We start from the raw sequence: 27,660 nt of genomic DNA on the forward strand, positions 1-27,660 counted from the left end.
GTGCAAAATCTGTAGCCTGGATTTGGAGACTGGTTCACAGCAACTGTCCAGCAGAGCCTTAGACCAGGAAATGCCGTGCAGCGGGTACTTCCACCACAGGCTTAGCTGGGGGACTCCTGAATCCTCCCATACCTTGCAGAAAAGGCTACGAGTCTTGCATACCACTCCCAGGAGTGTGGTGGGGAGTAGCACTACTCCACACACACGGCCCAATGCCCATCGAGGCCCAGGTAAGTATATACTTGGCTGATGAACACAGGCCCCAGAATCTGTGCTCCACTTCAAGAAGCTGTTAACCAGCCTGGGTAGACACCCTAAGGTTTTGGTCCTAGAGCTTTTGAATAGAGAGTATAGGACATAACATTGCAGGCTGGATAGCCCATTCCAATTAACACAGCTGATGTGAAGAACTGTGCCATGTGGATCACTGGGGTGTCGAGGTACCAGGCTTGCTCCATTGAGCAACCAGTTGGTAGTTCGTTGTGATCCTCTCTTGATGACTTCCCAAGACCAATAATGATTTCCTCAAAAGTGCTTATTAGGGATTGAATTATTATGTAAATGTTTTTTAAAGTAATTTAACCCCCAGGAAAACCACAACTGCCTCAACTCTAAGAGCAGCAAGTATGATTCCATTGTATAACACAGCTTGTTCTTGAGTCCAAGCATACATATCCATTGTTAATGGAGTAAGGATTGTTTCAAAAAGGGGCAAAGATAAACAGAACCACATAAAAGAGAACATTGGCAGCCACAACAGTGATTTGATTGATATTTCTTTGTGAAATCTGAACTTCCTCTGTATTTGCTGCTGCAAAATTAATACTTTTACATGGTCGTCCTGTATCATCCACACAATATTCCCCCCCTTTGGTACTGGGCATCAAACTTGGGCCCTGGTGCTTATGAGGCAGGCAGTGGAACTAATGAGCTAAATCCCTGGCCCACCATATTTTTTCTCTCTCTCTCTCTTTTTTTTTGGTACCGGGGATTGAACTCTGGTCCTTGTGCTTGCAAGGCATCACTATGCTAAATCCCCGGCCCTTACAATGTTCTCTTAATACAGCAAGAATCAGAATAATATTTAAAACTCCCAGGAAGGAGCCAAGTAAAACTGGTGTGGTGTATATGTTTATCTGTAGCTTAATCGCATCCCATGTCACACCCTTTTCTCCAATCAGTGCAAAACAAGTCTGAAAAACTGGACCTGGAATAAAACCTAATGCTTGTCCTGTGCTTATATTTGCCATGGAACTTGTTCTTTCTAGAAGGGAAGTAGCACCAGCAATATATGATCTAACAACTGCTACACATCCTGCTCCAAATCCCACCAATCCACGAGCAATCAACATGTAGTATTTATTCTGAGAAGCGGGACGTGGACGTAAGCATAGAGGCAGTTGGCTGCCACCGAAACAAAGATGGAGATGATAAGAGGCTCTTTTCTCAGCCTACGCTGCTGAGAAACATAGCAAGATAAAGGATCCTGTCCCTAAACCAGTGAGAAGGATAGGGAAAGGGGAATAAAGGAAAAGGAAAAAAATACGAGAAAATATAAAAATGGAATTAAAGTGTTTGAAGGTGGGAGGGGAGGAGGGGGTGAAGGGAGGGTGGGGACAAGGGGAAAAAATGAGAACCAAGACCTGGCATGTAAAGGTACAAGATCCCAGTAATGAATGTAACTGTACTGTCTACCTAGAATGTACCAATAAATTCAATTTAAAAGAGGATCCTAATACATCTCCATCTGCTCTTATAATTCTCTTGCATTTCTTTAATGTCCCATTTTGTTTCCGGGTGTGTGGTCTCCTAAGAGCTGCTCGCGTTCAGCCTCGACCCCTAGGCTCGCCATAGTTACAGCCCCGCAGTTCCGCGACCCCTACCCTCTCCTCTCCTACCCATCCCCGCCGTCTGCCAAAACACACAAGCTTAGAGGCATGGTCCCTGCTCCCCTTAAGGAACATGTTTTGTCAGAAAGTCAATGTACTTGAAACCGGAACTGGAAATTTTTTTAACCTACAAATATCAGATATAACAATTGATTCGGGGCAAAGGACAAACGTATATAGTCTGAAGTCATCGGGTTTGATTTCATAAAAGATTGGGATTTTGCTCAAGATCTAAACTGTGTATTTGGATAAGAGAGAATACATAGAAATGAACATTCTAGGGAGGTTAATACTGTGCCATAAACAAAGATGAAGGAATGTAGAATATAAAGAGGCTATAATGGAGCATCTTAGGATGGCTAAAACCAGAAAACATTTTAGAGGACCTTACATTTTGCTAAGCAAAACTGAACTTAATATTTTGTCAGAATGGCATAAGTTCTTCAAATGACAAGTTATAAGGTGATACTTGATGTGTAAGCATGGCAGACTGACTCCAGTTGGTCATTTCTTGAAAATCTGCTAATACAGGATGAAAAATTTTAAGAAAGGCACAAAGACAAGAGAATAAGAACAACAACAAATGAGGGATGAGAACAAATTTTGAAGATGGAGAGTTTATGGTGGTTGACCTAGTAGCTGGGAAACTGAAGTTTAACTGTCTATAGTGAATGACAATTTATAAGGAATGCCAATTTAGAAAGTTGCCCTACAGAGCATGAGAAAGGCTCAAAAATCAGAGAATTCAGATATCCCTCAGAGTGGGAATTAAAGTGCACAATGCTACAAATAACATTGGCCGAAAGTCCTTATACCTTGTTTTGCATTAGTTCTCAATCTACAGACATTGCTGACAATTTTCGGTCCCATTCAACCCCTATACCAGTTAGGAGACCTACTCTCTGCAGATGATTGAATCAGGGAGTTTGGAACGGTCACATTAGGTGTGTTTTAGGGTGAGGTTGACAGGTTATAACAGATGTAGGAGGGTTTAATGACAGCCCACAAACTGTTAATACTGCAGCCCACTTCTGCTTTCTCAGAAATGCAGCAATTGGGTAGAAGTTTAGGGGATTCTTCTGTGGGGACAGTGTCTTGAGAATAGACCTGTCTGTGCTATTATTTGGGGGAAACTAGAGAAACAGGTTTCCACCCCACTATGCCCTGCAAAGTTCACTGTTTTAGTTTCCTGTCTGCTCCAACAAATTGGTGCAAAGTAAGCAGTTTAAAAACAGTGGAATTTTATTCTTTCACAGTTCTGGAGACTATAGGTCCAGAATGAAGCAGCCCTGTGCTCCTTATGTAAACTCAGTGGGAGAATTTGTTCATTTTTCTCTTCCAGTTTATGGGTACCTCAGGCATTCCTTGGCTTATAGCCACATTAATGCAATCTTGGCCTTTTGTGGTCACACTGCTTCTTCCTCTCCTATGTCTGCAGAATCTCCCTCTCTGCCTCGCTCTTATAAGGACATTTGTTATTGGATTTAGGATCATTGCATAATCTAGGATAATCTCATCTGAATATTTTTAATTTAATTGTCTTTCAAAGACCTTTTTCCAAGTAAGATAACATTTAGGAGTTCTGAAAATTGAGACATGAATATTCTTTGGGGAGGGGCACTCACTATACTCACTACTCCAAAAGCCCCAGTCATGCATACAGAATTTCTATTCAGCTTTTTATGTCTTGCTTTTAAATCTGAACACACAGCTAGTGATAGCCATTGAGGAGAATATCCAAAAGAAAAAGCAAAAATGATAAAAATAGAAAAAAGCAACTTAAGGGACTATAAACTATGCAGAGAGTAGAAGACATCTTTTACAAATTGTATTTAATGTTAACAGAAGAGAAATAATTTAGTATATAAAATAATTGGTTACTATATATTTTGAGGTTAAGAAGAGCTGTTGGAAATTAATTTAAAGGTAATTATTTTTTAACATTACATTAAATTATTTTTAAAGTAATTAATAAAAAGTGAATTTAAGTAAAAATGTAATAACAGTAAAAAAAAATAAGTGGGCAAAAGTAAAGCTGAAAAAATAAATTAAAAAGTAGAAGGAAAAAAAGAATAGGATCAATGCCACATTTAATATTATAGGAGTTCCAGAAAGAGAACAGTAAAATGGGAAAGAAGATATTAACAAAGAAAAATGTGAGAAATGTTCCCAGAACCAAAGGACTCAGGTTGCCAGATTAAGAGATCTGTTGAGACTTGTGCAAGGATGTTCTTTACTGCACTGTTTCTTGGTAGTAGGGAGTTGGAAGTGACCTATGTGCCCATAACAGGGAGACCTAAATAGGTAAAATGTTGAATACATATCATGGCATACAGTGTAGGAGTTAGCAGCAACAGATATCATGTACACATAAAACACAGGGTATTTTAAGAACAGAATTTAGTGAAAACAAAGAAATAATGTGATGCAGTGTGATTTACATAAAAATGCATGCATGCAGAACATAAGTAGTTTATAAAACTACACTGAAAAAGTATACACTGAATATATTATAAGAACAGTTTGTATAGTAGGTTGATAGAAGATGAATTAATAGATTAATCATAACAATGCCCACTGTTATCAGGCATTGCAATGTACCACTGTAATCCCAGCACCCTGGGAGGCTAAAGTAGGAGGATCACAGGTTTGAGCTCAGCTTGTCTCAAAAAAAAGTGGGTGCTGGAAATGTAGCTCAGTGCAAAGACCCTGGGTTCAATCTCCAGTACCTCAGAAAAAAGAAAAGAGAAAAGGGCCAGGGATTTAGCTCAGTGGTTCCACTGCCTGCTTCACAAGTAGAAGAGCCCCAGCACGCCCGCCCCCCGCCGTCCAAAAAAAAAGGAAAAAAAGAAAATATCCACAGAGCACTCAGCACAGTTAGAGATCACACCAAAGCAGGTTTCCATGAAATTTAGAGCATAAGAGTAGAGAATAGTCTACTCTTGAAGTGGTGAAGTTTCCTTACCAACAATCAGAATGGCATTGGACTTCTCAAAGGTAATGCTGAAAGTTGTAAACCAATACTGAATTTCCTAGAACCTTCTGCAGGAAAACAATTTTCATGATGAAATTATGTATTCAGCCAAAGTACCGATATTCACTGGAATGGAACAGCAATATTTTCAGGTACCCTTTCTGAAGAAGTTACTGGAGAACATAAGTTCCTAAAAATAAGGCAGTAATTAAGAAAGAAAGACATTGTACTCAGAGAAACAAGAGATTCAGTAGAGAAGACAGGCAAAGCAAATGATTCCCAGGACAATAGCAAAGGGAAGTCAGTGGCCTAGAAGGTATGAAGATCAGATTTGAATAGGATGACAGAGGGCTTCAAAAATGCGGTCTTTAAGAAAAAAAGTGAAACCATTGTATTCCCAGATGTGTTGCATTCATGAGTTTTATGATTTTGATAAAGCTATATATATGATGCATACAAGTATATGTACATACCTTCCCTAAGCATTCATTTCCACAAAATACAGAAGCATTACCACTAAAGAAATAGTGAGCACAATGTGTCCCCTGTGCAGCTAATCTATGGAGCATTGTCAATGCTGAAGTTTAAGTTACCTTTCTTAGGGCACTTAGGGTACTGTAGTTTAATTGGGGGAAACAATATGGGAAGAGAAAGACTAAAATCTTAGGTTCCAGTAAGAAAGTCTTTAAACAGCATCTAAAATTGAAATATAAAGCAAGAGTGTTTTCAACATAATATTTGGAAATTTAAAAATGAATACCAAAAGAAAAGGGTATAAGGATTACCTCTGGGGAGTGAGATTTAAAGGTTGTGAAAGGTGAGGAAGAAGGCTGGTAATTTTTTTTTCATTATATGTCAAAATTATTTGACTTTTAAACTCTGTGTCTATTACTTTGAGAAAAATAGAAATTAAAATCTTAATGTAAAAATTTTATATACACAAAGTGTAAGATGAAAGGAGTATATAAGAACATTCATGTGGTGTCAGCGGGCACCAGGAGAGACCAGATCCATGAAGATCAAAAGCCATTTTAATCCAGCCATGTGCTCTAAGAGCCTGCGGTGATAATTTGTGAAATAGTTATAAGGAGAAATGCGAACATTGTGAACGAGTCCTTAGTAGTGTATAACTTGAGTGGAGGGTCTTAAGATGTAATAGGAAGAAAGGGGCTAAAGGTGTAGGGAAAGTGGGAGGGGTAGGGGAAGGTAATAAGGGAAAAAAATATGAGAAAATGAAAAATGGAAATGAAGTGTTTGTAAATGGGGGTGGGGTGGGGTGAAGGGAGGGCAGGGACAAGGGGAAAAAATGAGAGCCAAGACCTGTCGTGTAAAGGTGCAAGATCCCAATGATGAATGTAACTGTGCTGTATACCTAAAATTTACCAATAAACTCAACGAGAGAGAGACAAAAATAGAAAAAGTTGGTTAAACTTTCTAGAGCAGTTAGTTCAGCACAGACAAATTTTGCCTTAGTTGATGTTATTCTTATACTCAAATGAACAATAACATCAAAAACAGAACCTGCTGAACTATATTACTTCATATTCTCTAGGGAGACACATTTTGAGAAAGATGGGGTTTTGTGGGCAAGAGATGAAAAAAATTCATATAATTTAAATAGAATTTCAAACATTAGTACCCTTTTTTCCTCGTTGCTTTCTGTTTTAATAAAATGGTGAATAAGTATTATTATGTAGATAGATGTGAGATGTACAAATAATTATACGTCCTTGTTCAAGGCTTTTAGCATGTGTGCATTTTTCTTTTTTATGTACTACAGTCCAATGTTAAAAATTGCACCAATAAACAAGATTGCTGTCTTTCCTCTGGGGAATAAAAAGACATAATGGGATTTCTTCTGTGTGTACTTACTCAGGGAGCATTTGTTGACATCCTTTGTTACTCTCCTCCTCTCCTGCACCTAAAACTCAAACATACTCCCTTAGTGCCTGCCCATAGGAGAGGCCTGACCAGAGAGACATCTTTCTTCTTGTATGTTTACTGTGGGCATTTTCTCTAGTGTGTGGGATCTTAGTCTGATGTTCTTTATCCTTACTTATTTTCTAAGTGTGTCCATATTTTAGTTTAAAAAATTCAAGACAGATTCTTACTATTTAAGGAGAGAGAAAAATAGATGTAGTACCAGCAAAAGTCATTGGTGCTCTAGATAAGACTCCAATTTGGGTTCAAGGTATGTCTTAACCTAGCTGGAAATGGGGCAGAGCACAGCTCTACCAGTCAGTGCTGTGTGTCTGATGACGTGGATGCTCTCTGGTTGGGAGTTGCATCATTTCATTTTCCGACATCCTTCTCCAGATGAGAACAGGTGGCACATTGGAAGAACTGAGGTCTTTAGCGTGACATTCATGGTTGAGACGTTAACCCTCTTATTAATGAGCAGCCATTTATTTGTACTGTGCATTTAATGAAGTCACTCAGAGCCTCCTTCCTTGTCTCTGTAGCCACAGGTTAAAAAACGTAGCCCTGGGCCTGGCGTAGAGAAGCCTTTTGTTCTCTTGAGCTGTCTATGACCTTTGATAATGGTGACATACATGTCTCTACCAGGTAACCTAGGTGGCTGTCATCTGCTTAACAGTCTGTGGATGCTTGGCTTGAGCCAGCAGTGAGGCCATCAGCTCCTCCTCTATGGCTGGGTCATAGCCTCATCAAATTTAGAGAAGCCAGGAAAATGGCATGGCAGATGCCTTCTTAGCACTTCTGGAGAAGCCCAGGAAACAGCAGTAGCAGCTGGGAACAGCTGGTGTGAATAAATTCTGACATTTAAAGGAGTGTTATCAGTAGGGGCCTTACTTGCGGGGACCAAAATATTTCTGTCCTGATTTATTTTTCATGTCCTGATACTCCAAACCTCCTTCTGGCATTAGGGGGGTTTGTACTGGTGTTTGCAGAGGGCTCAGCAGCAGCTGATCCTGTGTACAGGAGGGGCTGTGGGCTTCCTTTGCTGCCTGGTTGGCTTTCTTATGCATCTGCAGAGGACATAAGCTCGCTCCTTAAAGTGGGGTTTTGGTTGGGTTTTATACTTTGAGTCTGCTGGGGAAATAGCTCTAAAAGTTTTATGCCCAAGGAACAGATTTCTTGTGATCTACAAACAATTTAAATGTTGTGTGCAAGGTTATTCGAAGAACAGAGAGACAGCAATAGAAATGGGGGAGGGGACTAAACAGAAGAGGGAGAGAGTCTGGGCAGGAGGGATAGGTGCTCGTGACCCTCTGCAGACAAAGTGTGAAAATGACTGGGGCACCTATCCCAGGGCCCCAGGCTTTCGTAGAAGGAAGGCTGTGAGGTGTGTTTGCTGGCTTCATATTTAAAGAGGAACTATGGATGTGGAAGCACTGTAGCATTTTTTACTTGTCTTGGAGGAAGCAGGATTTTATGAAAACCATTAGTTTAGGCTTGAAGAGAAGCAGAGCTTCCTGTCTCCATGGAAACAAACCAGGGCTGCATAAGCACATCCTGAAGTGCTGTCAGGGGCTACAGGGCAGGAGACTCACACAAACAGAAAATGAACCTGAGCTATTCCAGAGTATCCACCCAATGTCCCCAGGGCTTCTGGCAAGACACAGGTAGGCTTAGGGAAGCAGGTGAGCTGACTCCAAATGGGGACTGTGGCAGTCAGGACAAGGACTGCTCACATATGAACACAGGGAGCAATGTGAAGTCTCATGTAAGTAAAGCATGCAATGGCTTTCAAAGCACCTTTGCTTCCAAGATCTTATTTTTTCCTTGTGACAACTCTGTGCAGTTGATATATAGCATTTTATTTAGAGATGGGCAGAAAAAGGTTGAAAGAAGATAATTTCCTACTAGTTAGTGACAGAAGAGAGACCAGGGATTATTATTTCTCGACCCTTGGTTTGATGCTTATTTTAGTCTCCCTCAGGGATACTAGCACCAAAGGTGGCACAATGAGAAAAATGCTGTGTGTAGCCAAGAGTATCAGCTTGACCGTACAGATCTAGGGACAAGTTTTACCTATCACTGCACATTAGGAGGTGGTATCTGAGTCTTTCCTAGGGCTGACTTGAGTAGGAATGGCTGCTGGTCTTAAGAAGAAAATTATTTTTTGCCAGATCAGTGATCCAGCTGAGATCTCTGAAGTTATTGATGGTTGTTAGTTTGACATGTGTCTTATTCTCCGAAGACAGGTTGATGTGCAAGAGGACTGGCTAAAATAAGTGTGAGTGAATTATAGTAATTTTCCTGCTGAGATTCTAACACTGGAGTCCACCAAGAGAAATTCAGTCATTCATTCAGACAGTAGTTACTGAGTACTTGTGTGTCACCTGGTGTCAGGGACTGGAGATATCACATCATAGGGCAGAGAGCTGCCATCCTCAAGGAGCTGCTAGCCTAGTTAAAGATATAGAAATGGGGTAGACATTTAAATTAGGAGGCCAGGATCAGATAAAGCCAACTGAGGAAGGTAACATTTGTGTATACTTTTGGAGAGAGAGTATTGGTGAGGTGTAAGAAAGGTGGGGAAGGTCTGGCAGGGGATTTAGCTCAGTGGTGCCACCACCTGCCTTGCAAGGTCCTAAGTCACCCATACAAAAAGAAAAGAAAAGAAAAAGAAAGAAAGAAAGGTGGAAGACATTGCAGCAGATTGGGAGTCAGGAGGGATAGAAGTCCTAGAACTGTGAGCACCTCTAATGAATTATGTGGAGGAGCCAAAAGTGAGTGAAGCTAGAGGCAGAGGCTTTTGAAGTGCTTTTGGGCCAAACTAATGAGTTTAAACTTGATCCCAGAAACTAATGGGAGGTTCCAAAACTGTGAGCTACAGAGATATCAAGATTTTATTTAAAAGTGATCATGCTAAGGTGTAGTCTACAGAGAAGCAGGACTGGAAGCAGGAAACACATTAGGAGCAAATGTTCAGGAGAGAGCAGAGAAGCAGTGAGTCTGTAGGGTGGGGATAAGGGAAGATGGGATGAATCTACAAGGTGCTGGTGGAGTAGGACCTGCAGAACTTGTGGCCTAAGTGTGCACTGGGGTAAAATTAAGATGAAAGTCCACTGGTCTGCTCTGGATTTCTGAATTGACTCTAGATTTTGTTTTATTTTGTTTTGTTTTTGGTACTAGGGATTGAACTCATGACTTTGCACTTGTGAGGCAGGCGAGGTGCCACTGAGCTAAATCCGGGGCCCTGGATTTCTGAATTGAACCACTTGTTGGCTGAGGAAGATCACAGAATGAAGAGTAGACTTTAAGGGAAAGAAATTAGGTGGTAGGCCTATTGTGTTTAAGATAACATTACATATCTTCTGCCTTTGGGCTAGTTCACAGCAACAGAGTAGAGTTTGCTTCAGGTTGATTTTTTAAAGCTGTGATTTACTGAGTCTTGCTATGTACTGGATATTGTACCAAATTCTATGACACATATTGTCTCCTCTCAATGACACACATCTAATCCTCATAATGACCTTTTAAGGAATTACTATCTTCTTTGATAAACAGAGTAACTGCCAGCAAGGTTTGATAATTTGTCTAAGCAAACAAAACTGTTAAGCAGCAGGTGCAGAGTTTAGAATGAGATCTACCAGGCCTAAACACCCACATCCTTAAGCACATCCTCCAAATAGTTTACATAGCCTTTGTGGAGGGAAATTGTCTGCCCTCTAGCGTGGAAAAATTTGGTGAAAGTGAAGGGGCCTTTAGTGACAACCAAGACAGTTCTGCAGACAGATTTCGTGTTACAGCTGGTTATACTGACCACAGTGGAATGTTCATGGCTCCTACTTTGACTAGAAAGGTGCATTGTTGGGTGAATTGTGTGACCAAGGGATCTCCCGAGGAGCTTATGTGAGTTAGTTAAAAGATGTGCCTTTCTTCAAGACACTGGTTTGTATATCAGTTATCAAAATTGTCTTGGCATGTGATAAGAACTCTTTGCAGAAGGAGAGCCTCTTTGTAATTGATTTGTAGTTCCAAATGAGGATGCTCAAATAGAGGGTGAAATGCCTTGTTCAGTTAAATTCTCAGTTCCTTAGTCCTGATCTTGGGTCAAACCACATCCCCAACTCCCTTTCCAGGGGTGTGTGTGTGTGTGTGTGTGTGGGTGTGTGTGTCTCTCACAAGTACAATATAGCAGTAAAATACAGACTAGTGGTGTGTGTGTGTGTGTGTGGGTGTGTGTGTCTCTCACAAGTACAATATAGCAGTAAAATACAGACTCTGTAGACAGTGTTCTAGGTTTTAATCCTACTTCCATCACTTGCTATCTGCACAAGTCACTCCATTTTCTATGTTTTCAATTACCCACTGTGATTTAGGATGCTGGTATATACCTTTTAGAATTATTGGGCAAATAAAATCGTATTATGTGTGCTAAGTATCAGAGCGATAAGAAATATTTAATGTTAGCAGCTGGGAAAGGGCTACTCTTACCTACTGAGTATTTCTATTAAGTCAACTAGCATGATCTCAAATGTTTTCTCATACTCCCGGTGGGACTGACCATCTATGGCAACCTACAGGAAACAGTGAAGATGAGCTATGCCCTTGTGCCCCACACAGGGCCATCAGTTTAGACACTACACCATTTGAAGTTCCTCAGATGCCCTTGCCTTTCCAACCTCTTTTCATGTGGTCTGGCGTGAGCTTTCTTCCCTCCTTCAGTTCTCTTGGTTAAATCCCTGCTCATTTTTCACAACCTGTTTCAATTGTGATTTCCTTCATGACATCTTTCCAGGTCCGTACCCCCACTCCCATTTTGCAATTAGGATTAAATCTTTCTCCCACATGCTCCTGTAGCACAATGTATCTGTCTTGTATTGAATCTATTACTCATAGTAACGTTATGGAATCATGTTATAGAATTTAGTAATACTAAAAACAAGAGCTAGGATTTACTGAAAGCTTGTCATGTACCTGATACTATGCTAAATACTTTATAGATAGGATTTCAATTAATTTTTGTAATAGCCTCATGAGTCAGGTGCTGTTGCTAACCCCGTTTTTATAAATGAGGAAAGGGAAGCTGAAAGACTTTACTACTCTTAGCAGAGCTCTCCTGCTTGGCCCAGGGTGCACCATCTTCCTTGAATTGGAGTTATTAATGTCTCTGGTGCCTCTTGGGTTTTGTTTCTCCTGTTAGGATATCTTTGCACATAGTTGTTGGGTCTGCCCTAACATCCTAGTGCCCTATTTTTGTATCATACCCCTTATGATGTCCTGGAGAACAGAACTGCAGGGAACCAAGAACGAGGCTGGCATCTTGAGTCAGGAAACACTCACTGGTACAGGAGGTCTTCCATGGAGGGGGGTCCCTGCTTACAGCATATGGGCATTACAGACAAGAAGCAATTGGTAATGTGAAATAGAAAATGGCTAAAGGGGAAGTGGGAAGGAGAGGGGAAAGGAAATAAGGGAAAAGAAAAATATGAAAAAAGGAAAAAATGGAAACCTTTGTAAATAGGGGAAGGGTGAAGGGGTATGGGGAAAAAAATAAGAACCAAGATATATCGTGCAAAGGTAGAAAATCCCAATGATGAATGTAACTGTATTGCTTGTTTTAAATGTACCAATAAACTTAATGGGGGGAGAAATAATTGCCACAGGATAAACATTCCTATATGTGGCTATCAGGAATTTTTTCTTATAAGTTATTGCTCATCTTGTGCATTTTTGCCTCTTTTCCTGGTACCATATTTATTTTTTCTTACAGCATAGTAAGAATATTAATCTTTTATGTCATATTTGGCAAATATTTTAAGAATAATAATTTTAAAGGAAAACTGAAACAGCCATCCAACTGGGAATTGAGGGTATCCAAAGCTATTGGGAGTCCAAAAAGTTGAAACAGTTATTCTCTGTTATGTTCAAAAACATTTTAGAGCTTTCAGTAATAACAAACAGCCAGTTGCGGCACGTATGCAATACATTTGTCACCACTGCTTAGATTAAATTTCATTTAATTCCATCATAATCATTTGATTTGCACAATGATCCTAAGAAGTCTATTATTGTTATTTTACAAATAATAAGACTGCATCTCAAAGTGAACATGGCATGCCCTTTAACTTAAATCTAAAAGTGTGAGTTCTGACTCAGTCCAGTGTCCCTTATTTTGCAAAACACTGTTTAACCCCTGGAGTGAGATCTTTGCCACTTGGCTTGTACTCAAAGCAGAGATGTGTTTTTCATACCTGGTTCCATACAATAACAAAGTGCTTTTTTGAATTTATTAATTCAACCAATATTTACTGAGCAGGTACTAGGTACCAAGCACTGTTCCAGATGCTAGGGATTAAAAATGTCCCCACCCCCAAGGAGCTTATGTTGTTTGTGGGGCAAATAAATTGACATTTTAGATGGCACTGCTCCTCACTTTAGGACTTAGTATGTTAGGCAGTATAATCAGTGCCCACACCCTGGAATTGCCCTGTGTTGATGATACTTGGGTGAGCCTGTGAATGTGGAATATAATATAGTTGCTTTGGGTGGGCAGGTGAGGGTTCTAGTTCTCTTTTATACCCCCTCAAAAAAATCAGGCTCTAACTTTGCACTTGTCTTTTCAGGGGAGCAGAGGTAGGTCCAGGATATGTTGTGAGGGCTTGACTGGGGTAGGAGGACCACTCGCTGAGGGTGCATGGTGATGGCTAGAGGTGAGGTCAGATGTGGCAGAAGCCAGCAGTTGATCTAAAAAGGTGGAGTCTGAGAGGTAGGATCAAGGTGTCGGAGGGAAAGGAACAGAGAAAGCAGTGATTAAACTAATCAAGGTAAATAATCAAAATACAGAAGAGTTTTATAAGGATTTATTATTTTTATCAAGAAACTTGGAAATTGTTGAGGTGTCATTAGATGTCTTTTGATGATGAAGTCAACAGGCAAATATAAAAATTCTTCAATTTCAGTTGTTTTTTACACATGGAACTGTTTTTATACATGGAACTTTTGTTTGATCAAGATAAGAAACAGTCCCGGTCTCTTGAATTGCTCAAACAATCCTGATCTCTCCTTGGTAATTTTCTAACTTTGTATAGATTCAACACTCTGATGCTTCCATGTATGCTATTTTTACATATGTACATGTTTTACAGGAATTTGCTAATTCTAATGTATGTCTCCGGTAAGGAGCCCAGCAGGTGACTGAACTATTCTGATTTGCCTGGCTACAGTGATTACATCTAAAACTATTTCAAGAATGTTTCCCTCTTAAAGTCACATTTTTCTTACTGGCTTCTCAGAGAAGCAGCTAAGTTTTACTTGTAAAATAATATAACATGAAATAATGTTTAAGAAGATGGTTTTGATGAAACAGTCCTGAATTTAATTTCCCCGTCTGCTACTAAGCTCCAAAGTACATATCTTTATTGATATATTCCTTAGGCATCTCAAACACAGGATACCTCAAACAGAACCTATTACATCATTCTCCTGTGCTTCCATTAAGCCCACACACTACTGTTCCTCAGTTGAATTTCCCTGTTATGTTTTATGGTAGTCGTTCCCAGGTGAAAATCTTTGTTAGTCTTGATACTTTCTCCTAACTTATTCTTACCTGATTGCTCCTCAGGGCCTTCTGACTCCACTTGGAAAGGTTTTGTGAACTGTGTCCTGGATTATAGTAACTGCCTCTCTAAATGCTCTAAAACTGAATTGAATTCCCATCTTATATCTTACAACAAAATAAACTGCAGGTAGAGCTAGATACATCCATGTAAAAAAAAACTTAAATCATAAAAATGATCAAAGAGGATTTGTGGGGAAAAAATGATCAAAGATATAAAGCACAATTAAATAATCTTCAAATGAGAAAGCCTTTCTAAGCATGATATAACTCAATAAGCCTTAAAGGGGATAACTGATACATTTGAACTTGTAAAAGATACAGTTAAGTTTTAGAATAAGACCAAAAGACAAAGTTTAAATTAGTTTTAGGTTTTAGAATGATTACATAGAAGATTAGGGAAGGTTGCAAAATAATGAAAGGTGATTGATAAGTAGTGAGTGTAATAAATCTCTGCAGACAGAAAATGAGTCTCCCAAACCCTCCTGGCTCAGATGTGAAGAGAAAAACAGTGGTGACAATTTAGGTGGTAAACAGAACATGGTGAGTGATTAGCTATAGTGACTAAAGGAAAGGCCTTTAGAACATGACCAAAAGAGTCAGTTGCGAATGTCTTAGAAAACTTGGTTCCATTTGCAGAGATGAGCAAGATTGAGAAGGGTGGGGGAACTCTTGTTCTAGGAGGAAGATGTGTTCAACTTCAGACAAAGGGTTTGAGGTCTATGAGGAAGAAGTAGATGGGGTCAGCCAACATCTGTGTTTTGAGAACAGGGACAGAAAAGATGTGACATTATCAGACATGACCGAGAAAATAGTACAGACAGATCAGGGTACCTGTAGGGGGCTTGCAAAGAGGAAAAACAGTCAGGGAAAGAGGTTCTAAAAACACTCACTCTTTAGAGTTAGAACATTGATTGGTCCTGAGGATATATCAAAGTCATCACGTCATAGGGGACAAAAAATACAGCTTCAAAAGGGGATGAGAAGACCACCAGAGGCTGAATGAATCACAGCAATCTGAAACATTAACTAAAAAAGAGCTGCTGAAGCATGAATTATGGAGCCTCTGTCTGGCTTGCTTTCTCTTTCTTTCTGGCCTTTTTCTTCTTTGGAAATAATTATACCATCACACACAGCTGAAGATGTATGGGGAGCTCTTGTGCCTTTCTCTCAGTTTCATCCAGTTGTAACATCCTGTATCTATAGTACAGAACCAAAAATTGATGTTGGTATGATCTGTGGAGCATGTTTATCTTTCACCAGTTTTATATGCACTAATTTTTCTGTGCATATAGCTTTATGCAGCTGTATTATGTGTAGATTTGTGTGACTAATCACCACAATGAAAACATGGAACTGTTTTATTACAAGATTCCTGTTTTCCCTTTATGGTCTCACTCACCGTCCGCTACCAACATCTGAACCCCTAGCAATCACTAATTGTTTTCTATTTTTCTAATTTTGTTATTTAAGACAAATTATAGAAATAGAATATTGAATGTAACTTTTTGAATTTGGCTTTTTTTACTTAGCAAAATCTCCTTGAAATTTCAGACCAACTTGAAATGCATCCAGGTTGTTTCTTATGCAAGTTGCTTATTTCTTTCCTTCACTGGTTTGGTATTCCATGGTGTGGATGCACCAGAGTTTGCTTAACAGGTCATTTCTTGGACATTAGTGTTGTTCTCAGTTTAGGGGTACTGTTAATAAGGCTGCTCTGAACATTTATTTACAAGGTTTTGTAAGAGCATTTCTGTACATTCTCTTTTTTTCTGGAATAAATGCCCAGAAATGCAATTGCTGGGCCATATGGAAAGTGCATGGTTAGTTTTATAAGAAAATGCCTATCATCCAGAGGATATGTGTCCTTTTGCATTCTTGCTAATAATGTATGAGACTTCTGTATTTTCCCATTTGCCTTCTGGCTGAAATTAAATAACCAACAATGAACATTAATAAATATTACTAATTTATGTGGGAATTTTAAGACAATATCAGCAATGTAAACCGATGATTATTAAATCACACATTTATTATTATGGACCAGTAGATTCTCAGAAAGAGAAAAAACAAACAACCGCAACATTGGATGGAAAGAAATGATGAATAGAGTTAACTTCAATTTTAGTTAATTTTAGCAGTTAAGGATGTGAAAACAAACAGGTTGATCACAAACGCAGCCTCAACTGCTAGCTTCTCTCACCACCAATCTGCTAAAGAAAGAGTCCATATTAATGTTACTTGCCTTGCTTGACCTTATAAAACCTAGCTCCAATCTACTTTCTCATCCTTCATACTATTGCCCAGCTTGCTATTCCTAGATTTCCTAGGTAATCATTTCTTTGCCTAGAAATATGCAACTCTCCACAACCTCTTGTACCAGCTGCTTTATTTGTCCAGGGGCCTCTGACTCATCCTTCAAGGTCAAGTCTCCTCTTCTGACTTCTCATTGTACTATATATACTCCTCCATTAGAGCACTTGTTACCTTATTTTATAGATATTTGTGGAGGATGTTGCTTCTTTCACAGCAATATGAAGGGAGGCACCATGGTGAGTTCATTTTCCTTTCCCTTGCACTTAGCAAGCTTAACTAACAAGCACGTGGGTAGGCTCCAGTAAATGTCCTCCAGTAAATGAATCAAAGGCCAACTTCTTATTTGTGGGATGTCGGTATTCATCAGAAAATTTCCCGAGACTTAGCCATTGTTTTCAGTGGGTGTAATTCCTCTGAAACCCAAGTTTAATATGAGTTGAACAACTGGGCACAGAGTACTGTAGTAGAACCAATTATTTTGCTGGCATCATGAGACAAGTGTGAGAACAATGCCATAGTCTTCTTCATTGCATGAAGAAAGAGGGACCATTTGTCATTATCAGTATGATGCACTGGACCCCAGTAATTGAACAAAGCTGTTTTGAGGACCTTTTTAATGGCCCTTTTGCTGTGGCTTTTCACTGTGGCTTTAAGGCCAAAAATCTTGGGTTATTTAAGATTAAAAATATTTTAAACTTGAATTTACATCTGTCTTTCTGGTTTATAGACTTCGTGGTGATTGGCTTCACCATGAAAAAATTTGTAATTGTGTTAGAGCCCCACTTCATTCTGAGCTTCTAGCCCGTAGTCAAGGCCCTATAATTAGACATGTTTTCTATGCACTTGCAGACACGTGCACACTGAGGTGACTGAAATAATACCTCTCAATTTCCTCAGTTGATAATCACAGTCTTTACAACTTGGTTATATACTGGGTGCTTGGCATTTCTAGCTGTTAAGTTCAGATGCTGTTAAAGTCATAGTTGAATTAAAAGTTCTTTATTTTCCCCCTGGTGTCAAGTGCATCACTACATTCTCAACACTTAATAATCATTGCGTCCCAAAATATTCCTCATTTAGCAAAAATATTGAAATTACTCTTTCATATTGAAGAAGCAAACTCTGATATGCAGGAGAGCACTGAGATTCTATGTTTCACAAAGAACTGGGGAAATGAACAGCCTATAAAAAGCATTTTGGGGAGCAAGAGGGATCCCCCAGAGTCTCTTAGTGGGACCACATGGCTCTCACCTCGGTTAGAATCAGCAGGATAACTAATTTTTTGAACAGCTAACAAGTCCATAGGCTAAAGGTGACTGGGTCAGAGAAGGCTACCAAGTTTTGTCAAAACTGACTGGAATAGCATTAAAATAGGATGGGATTTTCCTTCCCCATCCCCATGGCCTTCTATGCTGTACACACAGAAGGAACTCCTGCTTCCCCAGCCCTTGTGATTTGACATTATACTTCCCATTTATATCTAGGTACTCTGTGATCAAACACAATATGAAGTAGAGATTATCTTATTAATAGCTCATAACACCTTAGTGAGCAAGAACTGGAAAAAGAGGGCACAAAATACTTTTTTAATAGATGGGGATAAAAGAGAGATCATTTATTAAAATATTTATTCAGCAAATATGCCTTAAACACCTATGTGTATGACATTCTGGGTTTGAAAGTGAACAAGATGAGGTCCCTCATCCTCATCAACTTAATATTCTAATGGCTAAGGAAGAAAAGAAGCAAGTAAAACATAAAAATAACACTAAATGTAAGAAGAAAATAAACAGGCTTTACATAGTAGCCTTGATTCTTAGGGAGAAAATTAAAATCACACTTGAGGGAATTGCTGTTAAGCCCTATGATCTGTGCTGACCTGGCCCCTCTGGATTCTGTGGGTGCAGGGTCATGCTGGCACACCTGTTCCCTCACAAGTGATGTGCACACTCTTCCAGTGGATGGTGTCAACCAGGTAGGCTAAAAAAAAAATAACTGAGCAACGGTATCATAAATGTTTCTTCTAGAAAAATTAGACAAATAAATAGGTGGCATTTGTGTTAGTGATCGTGTACCTTTATTCTGCCCTGGTTAAATATTCGTCTTTCCTCTTTTCTGCTTTGCTGGGGGTGGGGGTGGAGTTATGTGATGGACTAACTCGTTCACATATAGTGTTTCAGCCTGGGTTCACCTAAAGACTCTTAGAGAAGGCCTGGATATAGGTTATTTATTTAGGGCTATGATCCTTGGCTCCAAAGGGTATGATTGGGGAAATTGAGACAGAGAAAGAGAGTAAGCCAGAATGTGTATTAACTGAGGAAGTCACCAGTGCAGACTGCTAAAGTTTAAACTACTGAGAAACCCTCCAGGGAACCATGTAGAATGTGCCTTAGAATTGCTCCACCAGTGGGCTGGGAAACTGATCGGAATATGGATGTGCTTGTGGGCTGAGCACGGTCCTAGGGGACTGAAGAAATCCCTCATGCAGAGAAGCAATGAGATGTGAGCATATGAGGTGGGCACTGTTACCTGTCAGAGTGCACAGGTCCTGTCTGCCACAGCTTCAAAACTCAGGTGATTGGGAGGTTATGGTGTGTGTGTGTGTGTGTGTGTGTGTGTGCGTGTGCACGCGCGCGTGTGTGGGACTGTGGCTATCCGGAGTATCCACTGCTTGCTAGTCATTATAAGAATAGTCTATTCATTCAACATATTTAACATTTGTTGCATACATACTACGTGTAAGGAACAGTCCTCCTCATGCTGATAATGTCTAGATGAGTTTTGTTTTTTTTTTTTAAGGCAGGGTGAGAACGGAATTGTGAAGGAAGTGAGCTGAAATGGCAAGTGGTCCACTGCCCAGAATGAGAACATGCCTCACAGGGCGGGGGGAGATGCTGCTGGTTTAAGATGCTGTGTAGCAGCCATGAGCAAAACGTTTCGGTCAGCCCAACACCAGCTAGAGTCCTGACAATTTCAGTCAACATGAGGTCATCTCTCTCCTGCAACTGTTTCCTCCTTTTAGCCTCCTCAGCAGTCTGCACCCACACTTGCTGTGCAAGCTCTGAATCCTTGCTCATTTCTCTTCTGCTTTTTCTTCTCCTTAACGACTCCCCCCCACCTATTTCATTGGATCCTGATGTGTGTGTCTTGCTTAGCCTCCCTGCTTTCTCACCCTTTCCCCCACTGTAATGTACAGCATTCTCCTTATCACTGTTTAGTTCCCCAGAGGCACAGTTCATCCTGTTCAGGGCCAATTTAAGGACTCTCAAGTCTAGAATTTTTATGACTTCAGCATTTGAGGATTGCCTTATATTACCAATGATGAATGATATAACAAGTATCCAGAGTCTCAGTTAAAATACTCATCAATCATGTTTGAAAGCACAAAGTCTAATCTTAACCTCAATAGGTCTAGAAATTAAAAATAAAGTCTGTGGCCATGGGTTCCCCACCCATGAATTCAACCAGCCACAGGTTGAAAATATTTGAGGAAAAATTATATCTGTATTGAGCTCCTACAGATATTTCTTGTCCTTTCCCCCTAAACAGTACTATGTTATTTTATTTAAGGGACCTCAGCATCCAGCTTACACAGCTTTTGTTATCTGAGGGAGCTCCTACAACCATCTCCCACAGATACTAAAGGATGACTGCAAGGGTTCTCACTGTCCAGAGGCTCCTGCCCTAACCTAGATGAGGCCCGTTTGTCAGTTTCATATCAGTTCAGCCCACAATTCCTGTGCTTTGGCCTGGTAGACGGTGCAGTGGGGACATGGGGCTGTCAGAAGGAAGGGGGTCTCTGCCACAGGCCACAGTGAATGTGCTTGTTCTGATGGCCTCCTTTGGGTTAACTGGATCCCAGAACAGAGATCCAGAGCAGAGGTCCTCAGAGTGCCACAGCCTCCGTGTGGACCAAGCAAGCATTTTACCTCCAGGCACCTGCTTTGCACGCAGGACCAAGGCCCTCATCCCGCCTGGGAGTGGGAGCAGGTGGGACATAAGCTGCAGCCTTCCTCACAGGGCTCGTGTTCAGTAGAAAGTGCAGGCTTGTTCTCTCTCTGCTTTGGTTCCTTTACCCTCTCTGTCTTTCCTGGTTTTTGATAGTAAAAGTTAATGTTATAATTAAGCAATTAATTTAGCAAATTTTTCTTTGGAGAGTTTCTCTCCATAAGTTTTGGCAATGGTAGTTTCTCTGATCTCAAGAGAAAACCCCTGAGGAGTACATCTGGAGTGTGTTCACTTCTCCTCACCTACAGTTGTAGTCTTAAAAATTGTTTTCAATGCTAACAATTGATCAAGAAGCCACCACATGTTCATCGTTTATATAAGCAGGGAGGACTGTATCTGCTTTTCTCTGCAGGAGGAGAAAGAGGCATTGCTGATGGCTGCTTCCTACGGCCTTGCTCCTGAACATCACAGGCTACTGGGTGTCTAGGCATATTAATTGGGGACAGTGAGGACAAGGGGTGTAATTTCACATACCTAAGTGGGGACATGCTGTGCTGAAATGTAGAAAAATGTACCTATTGGAGATACTGGTCTTATTGTCTTGTACATACTGTTTCCTATGCAAAACACATGAAGTAAGAGATGGGATGGAAGAGAGTTCATGAAAGGGAAAAGAGGAGGAAAATAAACTTTGAATATTCTGGTTACCATGACAACATAATGAGCTCCAAAAGTGGCATCTCTGAACCAGTTTTGCATGGGAAGGCAGGGGAGCCCAGAAGAAAAAGAATTAAAATAATAAAAATAATAAAACAGCGATTGTGAAACAAAAGACATATCTGAAGAGGCTGTTAGCACTTCTTGCCACTGTCTGGGGAGCTGGCCCATCAGAGCTGCTTGCTCCTGGCCAGTCCTGGCAGGGAGGTCAGAATGCCTGCCGTCAGGGGCTGAAATGCTTTTTGCAGGCTCTGGACAATGTGCAGCTAAGGAATTCTGACCAAGAGATCCTGTGCATTGTATGAAGCACAGTGTGCTGGAGGGCTCACTGGAGGCCAGGATTTCTTCCTGCTCTGTTTCTCCTTTTCTGCCTACCACTGCCCTTTCTTCATTTCAGCTGTGCTCCTCACAATCTAAAGCCTTTCTCTTCAGTGAGTTAGTCCAGAGCTTTATGGGGCCAATGTGAATGAAAGAAGCATTTGGAAGTGTAAAATGTGAAGGCTGAGGATGATTTGTAGGTAGTGCTCCTGTCTCATACAAATTGAAATGTACCCAAAGCAGATTAGAATCATTTACTCCTAAAATATGTGTTTAATGAAGATATCCTTTGACACTCCCTAGTGTCTTTTCAAATAGTGTTCATTTTTCCTTGTTGGTGGCCATGGACATCACTATAATACATCCCACTATAATATAATCAGTTTTTATATAACAACATTTTAAACCAATCCATCGGTTAATACACTTGTTCTTAGAAATGGTTGAATTTGAGGATCTTACTGCCACCTTGTGCTTGCTTGATATTTGTACCCAGCAGTTTATGTTTTGTATACTGATATCTCCTACCAAGCACAGGGTCTGGCACACGGTAATTTATTTTTGTTGAATAAATAAGTGAGTGCTTCATGCCTGTAGAAGTGTCAGGCTCACCTTATATGTGCTCTGGCTTCACTCTAACAAATGGTTCTTTGACAATAATCTATGTCAAGTTCCATAGATGATGTATGCATGAGCTGACATCCAGCAACTCTCTCTAAATCTGCAATCATTGAATTAATTCTTTTTAGCAGCAAAGATTAGATCTATTAATTTTCTAGCTTCTTTTAGATATGTGTTAAATGATTGATATTTACATGATGTGTCCTATACCTTAAAACCATTTATTAGTAGGAAATTTCCTTTTCCTTGGCTTCTTATTTCATGTTGAGAAACTTCCTTCAGGAAATGCTTCCAAATGCTGTCTCCACCTTGCTTTTCATTCCTTCTCACTCCCACTATGTAAAATTAGAGGACAGTTGGTCCTCTGTACCTGCAAATTCTGAATCTGGGGATTTAGCCAACCCCTGACAGAAAATATTTGGAGAAAAATACACCTATGCTGAATACATAAGGCTGTTTTTCTTGTCATTAATTCTTAAATAATATAGTATAGCAACAGTTTTCATAATATTTACAGTGCATCAGGTATTATAATAATCTATAGATGATTTAAAGTATGCAGAAGGATGTGTGTTGGTTAAATGCAAATACCATGCTACTTTGTGTGGGGGTCTTGAACATTTGTGGATTTTGGTATGTGCAGGGTCTACAGGCACTGAGGGCTGACTTGTGCTCCCCTCTGCCTCTTTTTCCTACTCTGAAATGACCTGCCCTCCTTTTTGCTCTTATCCTCAGGGATAGCAGCACTGTGTAACAAAGCCGGCCTGGGCTTGTGTGGTTGTGCTGGGCTGTGCTGAGTAATTCAGAATTGTGGGGCAAACTTTACTAATGCTGTGTTCTTCAACAAGCTTTCTCAGAAATAAAATTGTTATTCTTATATTCATTGATCTTACTCCTGTATATCCTGTTTCTTACTTGGTTCTATAATCAGAAGGAGAATCAAAAGTGCAGCCACACTGTACTGTTATGCTTGGTTATAAAGTTGTCTTTTCCTTTAACCTGCAATTTTGAATGAGGAAATGCGGTCTCAGATATGATTTTTGTCATCCAAGGAATCCAGAAATTCCAGTATACACACCTTAGATTTTCAGAATGTAAATCAATTTGGAAACAGTAGAAATAAAGATCATCATTATAGCACACTTAGCTAATATGTGACCTCTGATAAGCCAATATAAGAATATTCTAAAAAATTGGAGACCTGATTCTTTATTTGGGGTTTGTGACATTCCCAGGAAGCAAACATGCCATATTCACACTGGGCACCCCTGCAGTGGATGTCCTTTGATGGCAGATGTCAATGTGGTATCTATTGTGAGAGCAGCTTTGTGAAAGAGGTGGAATGTAAACTAGGCTTTGAAAGGAGGCTGGAACTTAGCTAAGTCAAGGAATATTGTGGAATTGTGCCAGTGGAAGTATTTTAGATAGAACAGCAGGAGCACCAATTTTGAGGCAGGCCTTATTTTACTTGTGGGGTAGCAGTTGAGAATGATGGAAACAAGGTTGATTTGGCTGGATCTAGCTCACTTGTGGAGGGCCACACAACAGAGGGAATTAGTGTTTGTCCTGCAGATGGTAGTTACTGTGGGTGATGGACCAAGAAAGCAGGATGACCATGTGAAACACGACATTTTAGGCAGATTATGTTGTGGACGTGTTTTATGGCCAAGGACACCTGCCTGTCTAGAACTATTGCTGCCTCTCCAACCCTAATGTGGGAGCTTTGAGCTGGCCTAGCATGAGGACCAGACTGTGCCTGTCTGCCAACCACTTGGGGCTGGAGCAGACATGCATGGCACAGTAGTTAGATTAGGCTGCCTCTAAGAGAAGACCAAGAGAACATTTATTTCACTCAAACTATGGCTGGGAGATTGCATATCAGTATGTACATTTGAAGAAGAGCTTTTTAATGAAAAAAAAAATCAAAACAATAAAGTCACTATTCCCCTGTAAGTCATAGCAAAGATCTTACATGAAATAACAATAATGACAGGCACTGTTTATGAATTGCTTACTATCAAGACTTTTCTTACTGTGTTGCTACATCTCTAATATGTATGTATTGACTAAGATGGACATACTGAATAGATAATGGGATTTGAAAGGATCAGGGGCAACAACAGACATACAGAGACAACTCTGATTTGAAGGTTTTAGAAGACTCCATCACCACCAGAGGGAGAGGTATCCTAGCCTAGTGGTTTTGGATTCAAGGGTTCAAGCTGAATCCTAATGCTTCATTTAACTAGGTGTGTGACCATGGGCAAATTTTCCAGACTTTCTGAGCCTCAGCCTCTCAGACTATAAAATGGGGATTCATAGGACCTTAGAGATTTTTATTGTTAAATTAGAGAATAAATACAAAGAACTTAGCACAGTGCCTGGTGCATAGTAGATACTCAGTAACATATAACTTGTATTATTATTAAGGACCTCCTAAACTAGTCACCCATAAAACTTGAATTTTCTCTTAGCTACTTTATCTTGGATTTAAAATAGCTATGTAAGAGGCTCTAAAGAAGTGCTAATACTAATTATGATGAATGTTGCACAATTTCTCCCTCATGCTTTTTAATACCTTTGTACAACTCACTTATTGACACCTACAAATGGCAGAGCCCCTAGGATGGTTATCCTGGCAAGATAGAATAATTTTAACAGCTCCAGAGTAGAGCTATAAAAGATGGAGGAGTCTGGAAAAAATAGAGGAATACTCGGAAAATATACTGAATAACTATGGTATGCTGAGAAAAAAATGTGAATATTTTCTACTTGATTTTCACAACGACTTAGTGAGATAGACTGTGTTCCTTCCCCCAGATATAGATGGGGAAGCATGGACGGCAGGAGTTTAGGTGCTTGCCTAGGGATATCTGGTAAGAAAGTGGAAGGTCAGAATTTTATCTAAGGTTCCTCTTAATTCAAAGCCTGTGTGCTTTGTCTGACACCTGCCGCCCTCCTGGAGATGCACAGAGTACCAATGCCTATTGGAAGATGCCAAGATTAGGGGGCCACAGGATGAGAACATGGGTGCCAGCCAGGCAGCCCAGTAGAAACATGTTAAACAGGGAAGTGGAGGGAAAGATAGATCTTGCAGACCTTTATTTCCAGTCCCTTTAGGGCTGACTTGGTCTGGGGCTAGAGCAGGGGACAAGCAAGGAAACTAAGCCCCTGGCCACACTCACAAGGTGCATGTCCATCCGGACATTGCTGTTGGAATTGGAGTTCTGGGAGGGGCTTTTCGGTTCACTCGCCCTTAAGAGAAGAGTGGCCTGGGCAGCTTAGGGCAGGCAGACCACCAAAGAGTGTTGAATCGACAGATGCCTATCCGAGCAGGAATCAAAGTGAGCACTGTGTTGGTGTTATAAAACTGAGTCAGTAGTCTCAGGAGCTAGACAAAGAGCAATACTTGTGATACAGATACAAGAAGGGAAGATTCAAAATGGGGATTCAGGAAATGGCCCTGGAAGTATTCCCTGGGCAGAGAACTGGCTTTTGATGTGGTCCCTGTGTCCTTGTGACAGTGGAATGGACATTTTCAAAGATCCAGGTCTGATATGCATGATGTGTGATCCTCCAGCCTTTAGGGGAAAGATGTCACTTGGGGTGAGAGCACAAGCTAAGGATGTGACAACCACATGGGCTGAGTGAGTGAAAACTGCCTCAGTGAGGAATGTGTGGGCTGCTAACCACCAGGGCCAGGAGAGGCGAGAACTGTGTGTTCTGCCAGCGCCTGTTCTCAGCTTCATACAAAGCCCCACCCAGTCGACCCTGCTCCTGATGCTTGTGCCTCCACAAAGGAAAAGCTTTCTGAGAGTGGGGTTTACACTTTGCTAGATACAGAATCACTCATCCAAAAACTTCACCACTCCCTGTGCCTGTCCCCAGTCACCTTTAGTGAATCCACATTCCTCAGTGGGCTCTTTCAGTCAGGAAGCTGTATCACCTCTTTGAAGCACTTGGAAATGTTGACTTCAGTGACATCCTTCCTATGTTCCTAACCAGCGATGGTGAACCTTTTAGAGCTTTAAGTGACACAAACAGCCCACTGTGGCAGCACACCCGTCATAGGTTCACCACCAGTGTTCTAAGCCTTAGCCAATAGTGCAAGCTATGTTGTTGTCAGAGACCATTTGGAGTCTGTAACAAGACACCATAGACTGGGTGCCTTATAAGCAATAAATACATGTTTCTCTAGTTCTGGAGGCTAGAAGTTGGAGATCAAGGCAGTGGCAGAATAGATACCTGGTTCATGGATGATTATCTTTTTGCTTGTGAAGACAAGATAGAGGGGTGAATGAATCTTAGGGGTCTTTTTCATATGGGCACTAGTTCCATTTTTTTTTTTTTAGATTCAGCTGATTTTATTTAGCTTTAAACTAATAAAAATCCCTTATAAGTAATCCTGGGATCTTTAGATGCTCTACAAAATACAAGATACCTACCAACAACTGAAATTCTAAACCTTGGCTGAATGGGTTTACAAAAGTAAAGTAAGCAGATATCTTAATTCATGCTTGGCAGGTGACTGAACAAATTCTACATGTCTTTTCCAGTTTCCCTAAAATTTGTTAAATCTGCAAGTATGTACAGTTCAGCTAATTGAAATTAATATTTAGTGTTCATCAAAGCTATTTCACAGCAGCAAAAACTGAGTCAGGGAAATAAAGTTCTAAATGATGTAGGAAAAGATAAATACAATCAGAACTGCAGTCCAAATTTATGGTATCAATATTCAACTCTATCTGCACTGTGCTGGAAGGATACACCAGGGAAATTTATATTAATCACTCCTGTGGTGTGCATACCACCTTCATCCAGCTGTGTTCTGTTTGCAGTATTAAGGATAGTAGTAACTCAGAATTCCATATTGTAAATATATAGCAGCTCTTTGTCCTGGTTAAGGAATGTCTTAATACACAATAATATCATTTTCTAGAGGATCTTTATACATTAAACTAAAGTACATGATTGATTAAATTAAAGGTTAGTAATGGATGAAAAATGCATAATTCTCAAGGCTTGGGTACTATATAAAAAACAAAAAGACCACAAAATCCTATTTACTAGAGCAGCTAATCTTGCCTACAAATTTAGGGTCACAAGCCCATAATATGTGCAAAGAAATGCAATACAAACAAGGAACCATGCAAAAATATAGTAAAATGATACAAGAAAAATGTCAAATCTAGAAAAAGAAAAGCTTTTATAAATACATCAAAATCAACTATATACATAAAGTGTAGGTCTAGCATTAGTTGTACCATAAGCAGAGCCCGCACTCTCCGTTCTCTTGCCATCTTTGGTTGCCTACAGTACCAGAAAGGATGGGACGAGAGGAAGGATGA

The 27,660-nt window shown here is 40.2% G+C and overlaps 1 protein-coding gene and 1 pseudogene across 3 annotated transcripts in view; one reads left to right on the forward strand and one right to left on the reverse strand.

The window, feature by feature from the left end:
- LOC109118245 lies at positions 1 to 27,612 on the reverse strand (annotated as a pseudogene).
- Positions 1 to 27,660, forward strand: part of Cacna1e (calcium voltage-gated channel subunit alpha1 E) — a 397,594-nt gene that overhangs the window by 243,249 nt on the left and 126,685 nt on the right. The window lies entirely within an intron of this gene.

This window comes from Fukomys damarensis, unplaced genomic scaffold, assembly GCF_012274545.1.
Source record: "Fukomys damarensis isolate Sample0158 unplaced genomic scaffold, DMR_v1.0_HiC HiC_scaffold_11, whole genome shotgun sequence".
In the NCBI taxonomy this organism is placed as follows: domain Eukaryota; kingdom Metazoa; phylum Chordata; class Mammalia; order Rodentia; family Bathyergidae; genus Fukomys; species Fukomys damarensis.